The sequence below is a fragment of the Mytilus californianus genome, unplaced genomic scaffold, assembly GCF_021869535.1.
Source record: "Mytilus californianus isolate M0D057914Y unplaced genomic scaffold, xbMytCali1.0.p SCAF_8, whole genome shotgun sequence".
In the NCBI taxonomy this organism is placed as follows: domain Eukaryota; kingdom Metazoa; phylum Mollusca; class Bivalvia; order Mytilida; family Mytilidae; genus Mytilus; species Mytilus californianus.
The window spans coordinates 57,831,564-57,849,962 of NW_026262734.1; the positions used below are offsets into that span (position 1 = coordinate 57,831,564).

General features: G+C 32.0%; 1 protein-coding gene across 1 annotated transcript in view; it reads left to right on the forward strand.

Moving 5' to 3' along the window:
• Window positions 1-203: 203 nt before the first annotated feature.
• Window positions 204-18,399, forward strand: part of LOC127712675 (uncharacterized) — a 137,541-nt gene continuing 119,345 nt past the window's right edge. The window contains exon 1 of the mRNA XM_052219265.1: window positions 204-252. The gene's annotated coding sequence lies outside the window, so the exon portion shown is untranslated. The remainder of the gene's footprint in view (window positions 253-18,399) is intronic.

Genomic DNA, 18,399 nt, shown 5'->3' on the forward strand with positions numbered 1-18,399 from the left:
GACTTAACTATTTAATTGTCATACAAAAGGATATCTGTTACCATTGCAATAATTATTATACATGCCAAACACGACGTATTGATTACAACTTTACCTAAGTGAGTAAAATGTATATTAAACGATGTACTTTATAATTGTTAAGTACATAATGAACTGATTTAACAAATATAAGAACTAAGTTATTGCGCATGTGTCCTGAATTTTGTCTGACGACATATTTGATGGCTTAAAAGAGAATAATTCGTTTGAAATGTATGTATATTAACCTTAATTCGTATTATTGTAATTTATAGAGATGATTTTGTAAATATTTTGTTCAGTTCTCGTGTGTGTATATCAGAAGACTATCAGAATGCTCCACATAATAAACACCTGATAAAATTTCGATTTCGTAAAATCTGTCTATGGGTAAGGTAAACAAAATATAATAATGAAGAAATATCTTCCTGTTCAGAAGATTTGTTAATTCACCCGTTTTTATACGTCGTAGTTCCTTTTCTTTCTGTCCTTCGGTAACTTTAAACAATTATCATTTATTCAAATATGCTCATGTTGTTAGTCATGTTACATATTTGAATAAACTTATCGTAGCATATTGGAAACTGCCAGATCATGAAATTTGAGAATTGTTCTCGTGCAGAGCCCATCAAAATATGTTTTTACTCGGTCAAGTTCCTTTTTTACAGAGACACTTGACATAAAACAATTCTTGCATAAATATAGATTCTACCACATCATTGAGTGTGATACGATATTTAACACTCGAGACAGTTAAATATTTAAACTTAAACTGTCGAGGGTGAAGAAATATCGTATTACACGAGATTGGGTGGTGGAATCTGTTTCTCTAATGATTTTTAAACAATATGCAGGCAAACTTGTTCCTTCTTCAAATGATCTGCAAAAAGATGTGTTCTTTCTATGTGACGTCATCAGGGCATGACCGCTTTTTTTCATGCCATCACAATAGGAAATTCAGAGGAACGCAAAAAAATACGTCGTCACAATCGAATTTTGACCAATGAAGAACTGAGATCAAACAAACTACATGTTAAAAATAAAAATAATCAACATGTCATGAAAGGGAGAAATTGTATACGAATTAGCGAAATATTAATACATGTAGTTGTCTTTATTTGGAATAGTTCATTTTTATCACACGCAAGACACATTTAAAATTTCCAACAAAAGATATTTTGTCTTATCTATAATTAATATTCCCTATTTAAGGTGGCGATGTTCTCTTTGTACACTTCTTAAGATCGTTAGTATTTCGGTACCTAAAAGTAAATTTAAAATTATCCACTTTTTGATATTTTGTTTGCATCTGTAGGAATCATATTGCCATCGGAATATCACACACTTAACATAATGGCCCTTATGTCTTTATCCTCGGATTTCATCCGCCAAATAATCAGGATTTCGTTGTAATCATAAAATATAGCCTACCTTATTCTTTTGATTTTTAGGTAAACATTTTTAACTTTAAATTTCAAACAAAAAACTGAAGGTGTTGATGACCAAGAAGCAAACGCGGTTTGTGGTTGTGGACTCCAAATTGTGGTCTTAATGCAATAAAGGAATTACATAATTTGTGATACCGATAAAAAGCAACACAAGAAACGAAATAAAGCTGCATTTAAGTAAATTTAAATCAATTAAATCTTTCATTATATCATTATCCTTGATTTAATTATACAGTATACTATGCATCCTCTTTCTTGATAAATTATACATGTATATAAGCTTTGCACCAAATTGAAATATTATAAATAAGCGGCAACGCTTTCATAAATTAGACTTGGAGTAATAAGACCTTTTTAAAACTGAAAATAAGGCTTTTAAAAGTTGGAATTTAAAGAATTTCTTTACATTTTTCATCTCATATTTTATGAACTTTTTCTTAGACTTTTACATAGTTTTAATCATCCCCATATGAATGCGTTATTTTACTTTTAAAGTACTTTGTGCATACAGATAAGGTAGCAACAGTCTATATTATGATAATAATGCTCTTCAACTTCGTATTTGATTTGGTCTGCCAACTGTGTCACTAATGTGACTTGAGTTATAAAGATTATAGCCTGGTATTCTTGATGACATTTTGTTAACGCTTCCAAACAATTAAAAACCATCGGTATATTTTGGAAGTAGACATTAATACTTGAACAAAAGAAGAAAAATATTTGGAAAGTTGGTCAAATAACAATCACAGTTAGATAATGATACAGTATTTTTTTTCTTTTAATATATATATATGAATGTATTTTAAGGGACGCTTTTTAAAACAAACCTCCCTGTGTTGTCAAGGAGAAAAATACCGATTCTTAATTAGATTTAAATTTTGAGAGCTGATCAGACAAGTATAAAGATATCAGTCACCCCTTTAAATCTAAAATTATATGTGAACATTGTCGGTCATTTAACATGTTAAACTGTTTACTTAAATTTATTATAACTTGCACGAACACTGCACTTAAGATCGGGTATAGCAATTCATTATAGATAGCATAATTTGAATTTTGTACGCCAAAAATATTTTGAAACTCTATTCTTCTTTTGTCCATTTATGCAGTTTTCACATACACGTATATACCAAAAGAATAAGATCTTATTCTTTTGGTATATACGTGTATGTGAAAACTGCATAAATGTAAGGCCAACAATTATTAAATATAAATACATACATAAACCCTTATAACACATTAAATGTTCAGCTCGTTGAGGAAGAATAGAGTTTCAAAATATTTGTGGCGTACAAAAGGAACAAGTTTGCCTGCATATTGTTTAAAAATCATTAGAGAAACAGATTCCACCACCCAATCACGTGTAATACGATATTTCTTCACCCTCGACAGTTTAAGTTTAAATATTCAACTGTCTCGAGTGTTAAATATCGTATCACACTCAATGATGTGGTAGAATCTATATTTATTTAAAATGTTTTTTATTTATGTTTTATGATTTTTGCAAATGGTAAAACCACCTTTTGTTGTGTTTTCTAAAACACCAAACAGTAAATTAGTTCCCGAAATTGCAACGAATTTGATTGTGGTTTAACTTATTTTGCTAGCTCTTACTTGAAAAGAGTAAAATCACAAAAATCCTGAACTACAAGAAACATTTAAGATGGAAAGTCCCTAATTAAATGGCAAAATCAAAAGCTCAAACCCATCAAACGAATGGATAACAACTGTCATATTCCTGACTTGGTACAGGCATTTTCTTATGTAGCAAATGGTAGATTTAACCTGGTTTTGTTGCTAGCTAAACCTCTTACTTGTATGACAGTCTCATGACAGAGTACCAAAAATGTCCTACAACAGAGTAGGTAACTTCTGGAAAGTCATATACTCCTTAGTCAAAAGTAATTATAAGATAGTATATTTACAATTTAATTGGATTGATCTTGACTATGATTGTTTTGTTAATGCGTCACATGAACATGTACAGGAATTGAAATTTATTGACTGCAACTAAATGTATCTGGTGCAAGTACAAAGAGTACCTTTGTTTATTGTTTTATTTACATTTATCAAAAATATTTCCTTATTGGTCGAAAAAGACCTGAAAATTATATCCAATTTTTAATCGCTGTTGCACAATTCTAAAACACATGCACTTGTTTCTTTGTTAATCAAACAACCTAATACTTTCAATTTTTTAGAAGTTGTGCATTTTGTGCAGCTTCCTCTCTCTTGTTCTAAATAACGTTAGGAATTCGTATTGTTTTCTATTTTGGTCTTCCTTACGTTTCTTTATTTTGTTTGGTTTTGTTTGTGTTTTGGTTTGGTAACCTTTGTTTGCGGGGTTTTCCCTTTGAGCATATATCACAAAAATGTTATGATTATGTTTTGTATATTAGAGCCCGCAGGGAAGTCCCTGTTAAGCAGATCCAATATATAAGATTACTTAAATTTTATGTTACTTAAAGCTAGCGTGTTTTGGTTAAACAAGTTATTGTTCTATAATGTTAACCAGGACGTATTATCTCTGAATTTTTCTATAGAACAAAAACATGCAATACACAGTACGTCAGAGACCTATAATTTAAATACTCGATCAAGTATTGTATTTGGGACCAAAGAGTATCTCGAGTCAGTATATGAAATAACCTGACTATGAATTAACTATACCAGGTTACTGACGGCTGTGTAATCATTACATCTTATAAACATTCTGATATTTGCACCAAAACATGGCTATCTATTACTAATTTTGAGCATTCAGCTGTTGCGGCCTTAAATCGACTGATTTCAAGTATTATAACTCCTATACACGGTGTGTACAACATATGTTTGGTTCTTTCGTGTCGTCATAAACTCGATTGAACATTCGGAAATCTATAGAAGTATATCATGTATAGAGTCTATAGAAAACAACCACCCAGCAAATGTTATACAAATCGGACGATCTAACGAATGTACAACGTAGTTGAACAATTGTATAAAAGTTTTAAGATTTGAACAACGAATGGCTTTCATCAATGTCAAATCCCTTTCCAAAAAGCGATAAAACAATGTGTTATGTGTTGTTTTAAAAGAACTCACTCGTTCATACAGTTAGTTTTGTACTTTATCCTATATCATTCATCGTATGTATTAACAAGGCGGTTCCACTTGTAAATAAGAATTGATCTTAAAATCATTTAAAACGTTTGAAACTAACAATGCTGTTGTTTTGTTGTTAATGGCGTACTGTTCATGCATTCATCTATAGTCAATCAAGAACTGTTTATCCCTTTTCAGACAACTTAGTATGTTATTGCTTTGTACAGGTAAATAACATATTCTCGACAGGCTGAATATAAGCTGAACAGATCTTTATTGACTGCAAGAAACAATGTCTGAATAGTACTGAATGTATTTGCCCTGGATATTGTGAAATTTGACTGAAATACTGAACAAAACTTAATAATTTATTTTCAGTCCTTCAATAGCTATTAAGACCAAAATGATTCGAAATTGGTTTACAAGAACTTAATAGTTTACATGATGCAAGAGACATTTTTTAATATAATGTCATTCTATGCCATGCTAGACAGAGGAAGATTAGTAAGAGCAAAAATCACATATGCATTTTATTTCACCATATATACATATAATCATAAGTAATAACAATGAAAAAAAAACTTATATATTTTGCTATGACACATTTTCATCCTTATCTATTTCACTTTTAAAACGTACGCACGGTACGGGTCTCTTTATAATATTTTGGAACCATGAACAAATTGGGTTAATAAGTTAAATTTGACCGACAGCAAAGAGTCGGAATGTTCTATCAATTTGACATGACGAAGTGTTACACTAATTCATTATTTTACTCGTATATAATTAGATCTTCGACTTTATTCTCGAAAAGATGCTGGATTATTCCAAACTCAGTGCTTTCTATCCCCTGTAGTGCAGCGGCTACAAGCATATTTCAGAAGAATTGTGCACATCCTGCTACAAGCATGAAATTTGGCATAAAGCTTCCTCTATTATTACTCTTTGATTTCAGATAGGGAGGCACCACTTCCGGTAAAATCTAAAATGGCGGACATTATACTTAAATCAGCCCAATATCGAAGGATGGTATGTGAATAGTAGGTGTTATAATCATGATACTTTCATTATATTCGGCACAAACCTTTATTCTGTGCTCTTTTTGGATACATTATATAGATATATGTCTTTAATAACCCTACTTCCGGTAAAATTCAATATGGCGGACATTGTACTAAAATAAGCGTTTTTCTAGGGAGGGTAATTGAAATGTGTTTTAATGTATTGCTACTATCATTATATTGTGCAGAAACCTTTCTTTGGTGCTTCTCATGGATACACTATATAGTACATATATCTTTAAAACCTTACCTCCAGTAATATCCAATATGGCGGACATAGAAATATCAATGAATGTTTAATTTCAATATTCAACTTTTTCCAAAATACAAAAAAAAGTGCTTTTTGTGCAGGTCATTAAACTTTTGGCTTTAAGTTATTCTCAAACCACGAATTCACTATTATATTTTAAATGTTTTAATGCAAAGTCAATACAAGGTCAACACTTCCGATAAAAAACAATATGGCGTAAATTTCACAGATGAGTACTCAGTCTGTTTCCTCGATGTAGAGTTTTGAATAGATTGATAAAAACAGTCTATAAAGTACTAAAACATCTTTAAAATTACTTATATATGACAACAAGAACATTTCTATTCACAAGCACCACCACAAGCACATGCAATTCACGAGAAACCCGATTTTCCACATTTATAACGACTGCGGGATCTTTTCTTTCTTCAACAATGTAAAAGCTCCTGACAAGATGACGAGGCCTCAGAAAGAGTTGTTGAAAAGTGTTTCCATTGATCATCTTTTAGCGCATGGACTAGATGGCAAAGGAACCAATTCCCAACTCGTTCCCCATACACACAGGCCTTTGTATATTGCACATTTTACATGCTGGAAAAGACTAGACCAAATCGGCAGAATAGCCTCAAATATTCTTCCCTTTTGCACAAACAGTCGTTTTCTTGCTTCGTTAACCCCATCTAATGAGTTTGTATGCTCGTACATCAAAACAACGTATCGTTCTATCAATGACATTATCAAATCAATATCTGGTGATGTAGGCTGTTCAATCACATCCACTTTTGTTACATTTCCAGGTGTTTCCTAATGTAAGGACAGAATACCAAATCAGCATAACCGTCAAAGGTACGAGATGTTGATGGTTTAAGCATATTCACAATTGCACGGCCGTCAATAACTAAAACATCCACCCCAGGAACATCATCCGTCGTTTTTGTAGATGGTTCTAAACACTTACTGATGAGTTTTGATTTGGTTCCTAGACGCATTTGCACATTCTGGTTCAATGCTGGCGGGGTTTAATTATTTTCATGAACAAAGAAGTCTTCCAAGTCGGAACCAAATCGGATTTTCTCAGTTCAACAAAATTCCTCAAAAAGTTTTCTGAGAGATGACGACAATAACAAAGAACTTTTTTTGTTTTCTCTCACAGCAGCTTGCTCAACAATATTTTAAGGAAAAGGTAGTTGTATCAACAAATGCTCAGTGGATTTTATCCGCGATGATGTTTCAATTTAAGCACCATGTTCACATGAATAGGCTGACATTAGAATCATGGTACATGTGTATGATGCAGTGAAACACGGACTTAAACGAGTCCTGATTCAAACAGTCGATACTGATGTTGCTGTCATTGTAGTTTTGCTATTCCGTGACATAGAGGCAGACGAACTATGGATTGCGTTTGAGAGTGGAAAAAGCTTTAGATTATATCTATCCATGACCTTTCAAATGCACTTGGCATCGAGCGATCACACACAATTCCTAAATGTTCGTCTGACCATATGTCGGGGAAAAGCGAAACAGCAATAACAGCAACATCAGTATCGACTGTTCGAATTAGGACTCGTTTCAGTCCGCTTTTCACTGCATCATACACTTTTAAGAATTTTTCGTCCTGCATGCTCTTCAACTTCGTACTTTATTTGACCTTTTTAACTTTTTTTTATTCGAGTGTGACTGATGAGGCTTTTGTAGATTAAATTTCAATCCTGGTATATATGATGAGTTTATTTCCTCTGTTCCATGCCTTTACCAGTTGCGATACGGTATCTTTGTTTGTTGGAAAAGGAAAACAAAGACTGTGTGGGGGGACATGGATGGCATTTGAAGGTGTGACGTAAGTATTTAGAATGATGATTGAAATGTCTACATCTGATTCACCAGATATGGATTTGATAATGTCATTGAAAGAACTTTACGTGATTTTAATGTACGAGCGAACAAATTCATTAGATGGTGTTAACGAATCAAGAAAACGACTGTTTCCGCAAAAGAAACAAATTGAGGCTTTTCCACCGAATCGGTCTACATTTTTACAGCATGTAAAATGTCGATATACCAAGGCGTGTGTGTATGAGAACTAGCTTGGAAGTGGATCCTACCCTACCTAATCCAGGCGCTTATGGATGGCAGAGGGAGAAAGATGAACAATAAACATCCTTATGGACAGTTCTTTCTGAGGCCTCGTCATCTTGTCAGGAGCTTGTACATTGTTAATGTAAGAAAGAGTGCCGTGGTTGTTTAAATGTGGAAAATGTGGTCTCCCGTGAACGGCGTTATGTGCTTGCGGTAGTGATTGTGAGTAGACATGTATTTGCAGCCATATATCATTAATTTTAAAGATGTTTTAGTACTTTAGTGACTTTTTTTCATCAATCTATCCAAAACTCTACATCGAGGATACAAATTGATTACTCAACTCTGAAATTGTTTTTGCCGTGATTAACTTTGTATAAAAACATTTTAAACATAATAGTAACCTAATTGTTTAAGTATAACTTAATAATAGGAAGTACACCACTAATTCATGGCCCCATTGCTTTCTATGTTAAATTCCTCAATTTCAAACAGGCACAGCTCTTCTGTTTTAAGTTCAAATAAAGTGACAATCATTGCATGTCAAAGCAACACTTTATGGTGTCTTGTACTGAAAAAATCAACAAACCTTTAATGGCATATATGAAAGAACTGGTTCCCGGAACTTCGGATGTACCAAAACAGGTACTTTAGATCTGACAAACAGGCAAAATGTACCCTCTTTTTAAAATTTGGTGCAGTTTTTTTAATTTTCAAAATTATGAGTCAAAAGGTGTTCTACAATATAATCACCAGTCATTCAGCTTTCCTTTGATACCAAAAATACTTAAATATTCTACCTATTTTGAAAGTTACACTCATGCGTAGGAACTATTTTGTGTTAAATATGTACTACTTTCTGGTATGTGCTTTCTGGCAGGGCCCGAATTTGTGGTGTTACACCTTAAAGCTAAAAGTAAAATGACCGGCGCAAAAAACAATTTTTTACATTTTGAAAAAAATTGAGTATTAAAATAAAAAATTGATATTTCTATGTCCGCCATATTGAATATTAACGGAAGTTGTGGTTTTAAAGACATATGTACTAACTTTTGTATCCATGAGAAGCACTAAAGAAAGGTTCCTTCACAATATAATGATAATAGCAATAAATTAAAACACATTTCAATTACCTTCCTAAAAATAGGCTTATTTTAGTACAATGTCTGCCATACAGGATTTTACCGAAAGAAGGGTTTTTAAAGATATGTGATCTATATAATGTATACAAAAGTAGCACAAAACAAAGGTTTGTGTCGAATATAATGATAGTAGCATGAGTATAACACCTTTTCACATACCAGCCTTTGATATGAGGCTGATTTAAGTTTAATGTCCGCCATATTGGATTCTACCGGAAATAGTGCATAGTTTTCAGACTGCCTACCTATCTGAAATCAAAGAGTAATACTTAAGGAAGCTTTGTTCCAAGTTTCATGCTTGTAACAGGATGTGGCATTTACATATGCCCCACATAGTTATAAAGCCGTTGACGTTATCAAGTAGTAAGACATAAAAATATTCCTTGCTTTCGACTTTTTCGCGATCATGGTTGAGGTGATAAATCAAGCCAAACGTAACTATACCATTACATCATATTTGAATCTTAACAGTGCACTATAATTGTCTAAGCGCTTAGAAAAATGCCGTCGAATAATTCGGGATGATAATCGTAATTCAATGGCATTTTTCTTGTTTGATAATCGTAATTTCTTTATGGGATAATAGTAACTGAAAAATAATAAATGTGTCTTCCAGTTTGTCAATGGTATTTTGTATGTAAAAACGGCAATGTCCAGTTAAACGATGACATTAACGCGCAAAATGAAAAATAATGAAGCAATTTATCTCAATATTCCCTATACCACGGGGGTGGCTGTGGGTTCCTTCCTATATAAATATATAAGTTATAACATGGATCAGATTTTTGGTCTTCGGCAATATATGAGAGGGGATATTTTTTTTAAGTTTCAGCAGCACGCCAGAAGTGACACCACCCCTTCCCCCGTGCCTTATACAGACCACATTTATCATAAGATCGCTGTCAGTTTTGAGTTCCCTGTTGTTTATATTCGGGGATGAGTGCACAAATTATGTAAAAGGGAAATGGGGGGGGGGGGTTGCTATAAACTGAACGTTTATACTAAATTTCTGCGAGAAATGAACAAAATTTTCCATCAGTTACTTAACTGCATTATTGTATTTAACAGTTGATACTTTGATTGGTGGATATGAGTTTTCATTTTGCCCTTTTCCTTATATTTCAATAGAAATACATATAGTTTAATTTTGGAGTGAAATGTATCCCAGTTAAAATAGCCGTTCATATTTTTCAAGTGAATTCACTTTTGTTCTGTTTTACACTGATATTGTATATGATTTTAAAAATTAAATTCAAATATTTTGATTAAATACCCATGTATTTTTGGACGTTTCTTTAAACAGGGTGGATGGTAAAGGATCTAGAATAGTTACCAGTTTATTGTTACTATTGTTTATTGTTACTTGTGTTTATTGTTACTTGTGTTTATTGTTTCTTGTGTTTATTGTTCCTTGTGTTTATTGTTACTTTTGTGTTTATTGTTACTTGTGTTTATTGTTACTTGTGTTTATTGTTACTTGTTTTATTGTTCCTTGTGTTTATTGTTTTAGTGGCCTTAACTAAATGGCGCGTATAGTCTTGCAAAGCATTTGAAGGACTGAAAAAAACAGAAATATATTTTATATATATATATGTGTATTGGTCCTCAGAAGGCATAATATGTAGATCATCACGGTCGAAACTGGTTTAATTACAAAGACTTTGATAGATAATCAAACAAATATTTTGTGCTTTAGAAAAATGCATGACAATTATGAAAGGCTAATTTTGTTTTCATTTGATAGAAAAGTACTAAGTATATGGTAATTATGCAAGTACAAAAATGTTCTTTGTTACCTTCAATATTTTTTCTCTACAATAACTTCCATGCCTATGTATGCAGCATATTTTCATATACCAAGTATTTATGATTTCTTGAATCAGTTTGTTTTTCTGATATGGCGGAATATGCGCTATGATTTCTTAAAGTTGCAGTCATTCTTTGAATAAATATAGCTTGTAAGGTAATTTAAGGCCACATCAATTTGATTTCTTGATCTTCGGGCTTTTGGCCAAACTATTAAAGAACACAAATCCATGTTTGCCAATGAACTCCACGTCACCATGTGCTTAACTTCATAACACACAAAGCATTCCAACTTTTCTCTACTCTTATATTATCATTAAACGTTTTAAGGATATCATATTATTAGAATGCCAAACTAAATTAGTGTTGTTAAAATTTATAGTTATTTTCATCGAAATGTCAGTGACGGTCATGAAGTAGCTAAGCATTTTTATAGTATTTATGGGCTATACAACTTTTTACACATTCAAAAAGGTGTGACATTTGTTTTCAAGTCTGTATTTAAATAGAATACCAAACAATATTTCTTTTTAACTCTAAACATGAAGAGATCATGATGACATTTTTTAAAATTTTCTCCCATATTTTGTGACGGTCCTAGTTCCTGGAGTTTTCAGTATTTTAACATAGTTCGCGTTTCCCCATTTACAAATTTATTGAAGCTGGTCCCCCTTCTAATTTTATGATATATGCTAGTATGTAGCTGTTTACATTAGAACTGTTAATCATATATGCACAAAAAGAAATGTCATAAGATGTGGGAACCTTTTCGTGATTAATTCATCACCATATTTTCATCACTTGCTATTAGATAGACGTTTTTCGTGTCAATATCAATCAAACACTATCCAGTTACGATTATCTTCTTATTTATTAATACCGAAATTACGATTATCATTTTTGCGAGTTACGATTATTATCCCGAATTTTTCGACGTCAATTTTATAAGCGCTTAGACAATTATAGTGCACCGTTACGATTCACATATGATGTAATGGTATAGAAAAACCTTGCAGCTGAGTAACTCTTGACAACAACGGGCTACATTTGAGAAAAATGACTGAAAAGATTTCACCTATTTCTGCCAACGCCATATTGTGATCGTCGTAATTCCAGTTACGATTATCAGTTTAACACAAGTGGAATTGGTAGGTACATAAAAGAATTCTAATGAAATTTTAGAACTAAGTAAACGCGCATGTGTTATAAATTTTGTCAGCCGACATATTTGATGGCTTAAAAGAGAATAATTCGTTTTTAGTGTATGTATATTAACCTTTAATTATATTATGGTAATTTATTGAGATGCTTTTGTAAATATTTTGGTTGAATTCTCGTGTGTGTATCAGAAGAATTTCAGAATGCTCCACATAATAAAGTTTCGATTTCATAAAATCTGTCTATGGGTTTGGTACACAGTATAATAATAGAGAATTATCTTGCTGTTCATAAGAAACTGTCATTTCCTATTTGTAAACTTTACCGTTCCTTTTCTTTGCTGTCCTTCATAAACTTTAAACAGTTATCATTTTTTTTCGTAATGGTCATGTTGTTAGTCATGTTACATATTTGAATAAACTAATGTTAGTATATTGGAAACTGCAAGATTATCAAATCAGAGATTTTGGTACCACACATTTACCTTATATTCAACTGCGTTGTATCATAGATACATATGTTTTGTTTGGAATTTTGTTCGTATCTGAAGAAATCATTTTGCATTCTGAATGTCACATGCTTGACCGTACGGTCATGACGTCTTTGTCTTACAATATCATCCGTCCAATAAGCAGTAATAAGTGTAAAACAAAACATACCTGGCCAAAAGATCTTTTAATGGAAGGGGAATAGTTTAATTTCATTATTTTACAGAATTGTCAAACGGGGCTTGTGGGTGTGTATTCCCAATTTTTCCACCTTAATGCAATTAAGGAATTGAATGACTTGCCATACACCGAAACAAATCAATAAAGAAAATTCAACGTTGAGCGTCATTCATAATCACATTAATTATTAGAAATGTTTCCCATTTCGCATGTTTAATTCTATTGTATGTAAAGATATATCTTTTAATAAGCATGTCCTTGTGGTCTGAATAAGACCTAAATAGTATGTCAAGTTTTCAATTTATATTGCGTAATTTTTAAACACAAGAAAATATTATTTGCTGATAAAGCAACTCAAATCTCAAATTGTCTAGTTCCGTGTTTTGTGCAGCTTTATCCCTTGCAGCTACATTCAGTTGGTTGTGTTGAGGATATCCAATTGTTTTAATTTTGATGTTAGTTTGCTGTTCTTTTTTGTGGTGTTATGTTTGTTTGTTTAGTTTTTTGTGTATTACAGGTAAAGGTGAGTTACTCGTCACTGGTAAGCTGATCCCAAAATAATAGTTAATGTTTTATGTTATAACTGCTAACATATTATGGTTTCATGTGTTATCTCTATACTTTTTTGATGAAAGGTTTCAAACATAACATAAAATAGCCATTTCATATGTTTAAAATCGTAAATTCTCGGACACGTTTTATATGGTTTATATTATATCAGTCTAGAAAAACGTCCGGTATTGATTTAAACAAACACTACAATAGAGTTAACTATGGACTTATCACAAAAAAATGATATCTGTTACCATTGCAATAATTAATATACATGTCAACCGCGACGTATTGATTACAATTTTACCTAAGTGAGTTAAATGTATATTTAACGATGTTTTTTAGAATTGTTAAGGTAAATGAATAAATGATTTAACAGAAATATTAGAACAAAGTTATTGCGTTGTGATCTGAATTTTGTCGACATATTTGATGCCTTTTTTACAGAAAATAACATATATGTAATTGTCTTTATCTGGATTTGTCACACGAATGACTCTTAAAATTTACGACAAAAAGAATATTGTGTCTTATCTATAATAAATATTCTATATTCACGATGGAGATGTTCTCTTTGCACTTTTCTTAAAATCGTTAGTATTTCGGTACCACAAAGTAAATTTAGAATTAACTAGTTTTTGATATTTTGTTTGCATCTGTAGAAATCATATTGCCATCGGCATATCACACCGTCTCGTAACTTTATGGCCATTATGTCCTTATCCTTGGATTTAATCCGCCATATAATCTGGATTTCGTTGTAATCATAAAATATAGCCTACCTTAATAAAATTGAGAAAGGAAATGGGGAATATGTCAAAGAGACAACAACCCGACCAAAGAGCAGACAACAGCCGAAGGCCACCAATGGGTCTTCAATGCAGCGAGAAAATCCCGCACCCGGAGGTGGTCCTCAGCTGGCCCCTAAATAAAATTGTGTGCTAGTTCAGTGAAAATGGACGTCACACTAAACTCCAAAACATATAAATGAACTAAAATTGAAAAACATACAAGACTAACAAAGGCCAAAGGCTCCTGACTTTTGACAAGCGCAAAAATGCGGCGGGGTTAAACATGTTTTGTGAGATCTCAACCCTCCCCTTATACCTCTAGTCAATGTAAAAAAAAGAAACACATGGCAATACGCACAGTAAAGTCCGAGTACGATGTCAGAATAGGTAACAAAAGAAACTAAGCAAAATGACAATGATACATAAATGAACAAAGGACTATTAGCAGTTACTGGCATGCCAGTCTTTTGATTTTAAGGTACATATTTTAAACTTTAAATTTTAAACGACAAACTCAATGTGTTGATGGCGAAGGATCAAACGCGGTTTGTGGTGGTGGACTCCAAATTGTGGTCTTAATGTAATAAAGGAATTACATAATTTATGATACCGATAAAAATCAACACAAGAAACGAAGTAAAGCTACATTAAAGCAAATTTGAATCAATAAAATTCTTAATTAAATTATTATCCATGATTTAATTATACAGTATACTATACATCCTCTTTCTTGATAAATGATACATGCACCAAATTGAAATATTCTAAATAAGCGGCAACGCTTTCATAAATTAGACTTGGAGTGATAAGACCTTTAAAACTGCACATAATGCTTTTAAAGAGTTGGAATTAAAAGTGTTTTTTTTTTTATTATTTTACATCTCATATTTTATGAACTTTTACCTTATACTTTTACATAGTTTAAATCTTCCCCATATGAATGTGTTTTTTTACTTTTAAAGGCCTTTGTGCATATAGATTAGGTAGCAAAAGTCTATATTATGATAATAAAGCTAATTTTGAAATCCTCTCCAACTTTGTATTTGATTTGGTCTGCCAACTGTGTCACTAATGAGACTTAAGGTAAAAAGATTATAGCCTGGTATTCTTGATGACATTTTGTTAACAATTAAAAACCATCGGTATATTTTGGAAATAGACATCAATATTTGAAAGAAAGGTCAAATAAACAAGAAAGTACGATTTGAGAGTACTCGCAGTAACTGACAGCTAGTTAAAAGCCAAAAACAATTAATAATAAAAAATCATGCATCAGAGACTAAAATCAACTAAAACACATCCCAGGGATTTAGTATTTTAACGGCATTGACAGTCAAAGAAGACATGACTTGTGCAATGCCAAAAATAAATGTATCGACAGGCAGTAGGGTAGTTAGGAGTTAACCTCTTTATAGATCAGAATGAACGTGGGTGTGTCTATATACATCCCGTTTGAAAAGAATACAAATTTTGTTATGTTTTAATTTGCTGGTGACAAAATAGATATTAGCGCCAATGTAAACTATATTCAAAGATCTTATTACAACATTGGTAAGATAACCTTTACTAATAAGTTTGTTTAAAGGTCCGATGAGTTTACACGGATCACATAGTGATTTCCGCGCTTTAAGTACAATAGTGCCGTAAAATTTAGGATGTGAAATACCGTTTTTAATCAGTTTTCTACAGGTACAGCCAAATTTACTAATCAAATTTTTGTATCTATGAAAGAATTTAGTAAAAGTTTTACGTAATATATGGTAACGAAATCCCTGACTTATTGATTTACCATTGATGCATTGATTACGTTCGTTAAAATCTATGACATCACTACACACACGGGCATAACGAACGAGTTGTCATGTTTGTCATAAATATTTCCTTATTGGTCGAAAAAGCCATGGAAAATTATGTCAAAATTTTTAATCTCTGTTGCACAATTTTAAAAGTTATGCATTTTGTGCAGCTTCCTCCCTCTCGTACTAAATAAAGTTGAGGACTCGTATTGTTTTCATTTTTGGTCAGCCTGATGTTTCTTGATTTTGTTTGGTTTTGTTTGTGTTTTGGTTTGGTTACCTTTGTTTGCGGGGGTTATCCCTTTAAGAATATATCACAATAATGTGGTGATTATGTTTTGTATAATAAAGGCCGAAGGGAAGTCCCTGTTAAGCAGATCCAATATATAAGATTATATAAATTTTATGTTACTAAAAGCTAGCGTGTTGTGGTTAAATGTGTTAACGTTCTATAATGTCAACCTGGACGTATTGATTATCTCTGACTTAAGTGTTGATCTTGCGATGTATTTTAAAATTGCAAAGTGATGAATGAATTAAAATGAAATTGCGTTTTAAATTGTGTCAGCCGGCAAATATAATGGTCTAATAAGAAAAAACTCACTTACAATTATAAAACTTGTTTGTTCTGAAAACTTGGAACTACATACTAATTCATGGTAGATTTGTTTAAAATATTACATTTTTTATTTTGTTAATCCTGTGAGTGGTCCTGGAAAAAAATTGAAATAAAGAATTTTCTAAAATGAACAGTGATAATTGTCCTTTCAACGCACACGTGCAACTCTTAATTAACAAAAGGGACGGTTTGGCGTTTCTTATTAGATTTCTTAGGCGGCTTTTTTTATCATTTGTCAGGTATGTATATTTTACTTTGTAACTTGTGTATAACTGGAAGATTATCTCAACAGGGATATACCATACAATAAATTGCTTCATAAGTTTTTTTCATTGAAACTTAGATTGGATTGGAGAAATATCGCAAACGGATTATCACATCCTGGTTTTCACGGTAATGTTTATGTACGTCGTAAGTGAAGACGATATTTTAAAACTTATTAGATCTTTGAAAACCTTTATATATAAACATTATCCGTTTCAAGCTTCGCCGCGGTTAACAATGCTTTCTCGGGGTAACAATCTGCTCTATCGCCCTCTCAGCCATATGTTATTTATATAGTGTTCTGTGTTGTCTTACGCTCAAAAGAACTCACTTATTCATACAGGTAGTTTTGTATTTTAACCAATATCACTCATCGTATGTATTAACAAGGCGGTTCCACTTATAAATAAGTTTTGATCTTAACATCATTCAAAACGTTTGAAACTTACAACGATGGTGTCTTGCTGTTAATGTTAATTAATGGATTTAACATAGATAAATCGTATAATAAAAAAGCAATGAACATGATAAATGAGGTTGTTAAATTTGATATATGCCTTTTTGTGCTTCTTTGTTACATATTTGTTTGTTTTTATAGTGATTAAGATTATAACACAATGGTGACTGCTGTACCCCTATTTTTGACATTTTTACCTATTATGTCTGTTTGTTTTGTTCACGCATCGTTGTCAATATAATGGAATTTGATGCGACTGTCATACAAGTGAGAGGTGTAGCTAGCTATAAAACCAGGTTCAATCCACCATTTTCTACATAAGAAACTGCATTTACCAAGTCAGGAAAATGACAGTTGTTATCTATTCGTTTGAAATTGTTTGAGCTTTTGATTTTGCCATTTGATTAGGGACTTTCCGTTTTGAATTTTCCTCGGAGTTTAGTATTTTTGTGATTTTACTTTTTAATGCAGTACTGTTCATGCATTTATTTATAGTCAATCAAGAACTGTTCATTCTCTTTTCAGACAACTTAGTATGTTATTGCTTTGTGTAGGCAAATAACAGATTCTCGACAGGCTGAATATAGGCTAAACAGATCTTTACTGACTGCAAGAGAAATGTCAAAACAGTACTAATTTATTTGCCCTGGATATTGTGAAATTTAACTGAAATACTGAACAAAACTTAATAATTTATTTTTCAGTCTTTTGAGAGCTATTCAGGCCAAAATGTTTCAAAATTGATTTACTAGAATTTAATAGTTAACAGGGTGCAAGAGAAATTATTGAATATAATGTCATTCTATGGCCATGCTAGACAGAAGTAGCTTAGTAAGAGCAAACCTCACAAATGTTCTGTAATAAATCATTTTATTTTACCATATATACATATAAATCATAAGAAATAACATTAAGAAACCTATATCCTTTGTTATGACACATTTTCATCCATGTATCTATTTCACTATCAAAACGTACGGCTCTTTCTAATTTTTTGGAACCATGATTCAAGTAGGTTAATAAGAGATAAATTTGACCGACAGCAAACAGTCTAAATGGTCTATCAGTTTGACATGACGAGGTTTCACACTAATTCATTATTTTACTAGTATTTGATTACGTCTTCTACTTTACTCTCAAAAAGATGTTTAATTATCGAAACTCAGTGCTTACTACCCACTGGAGTATTTTATAGACAAAATGAGC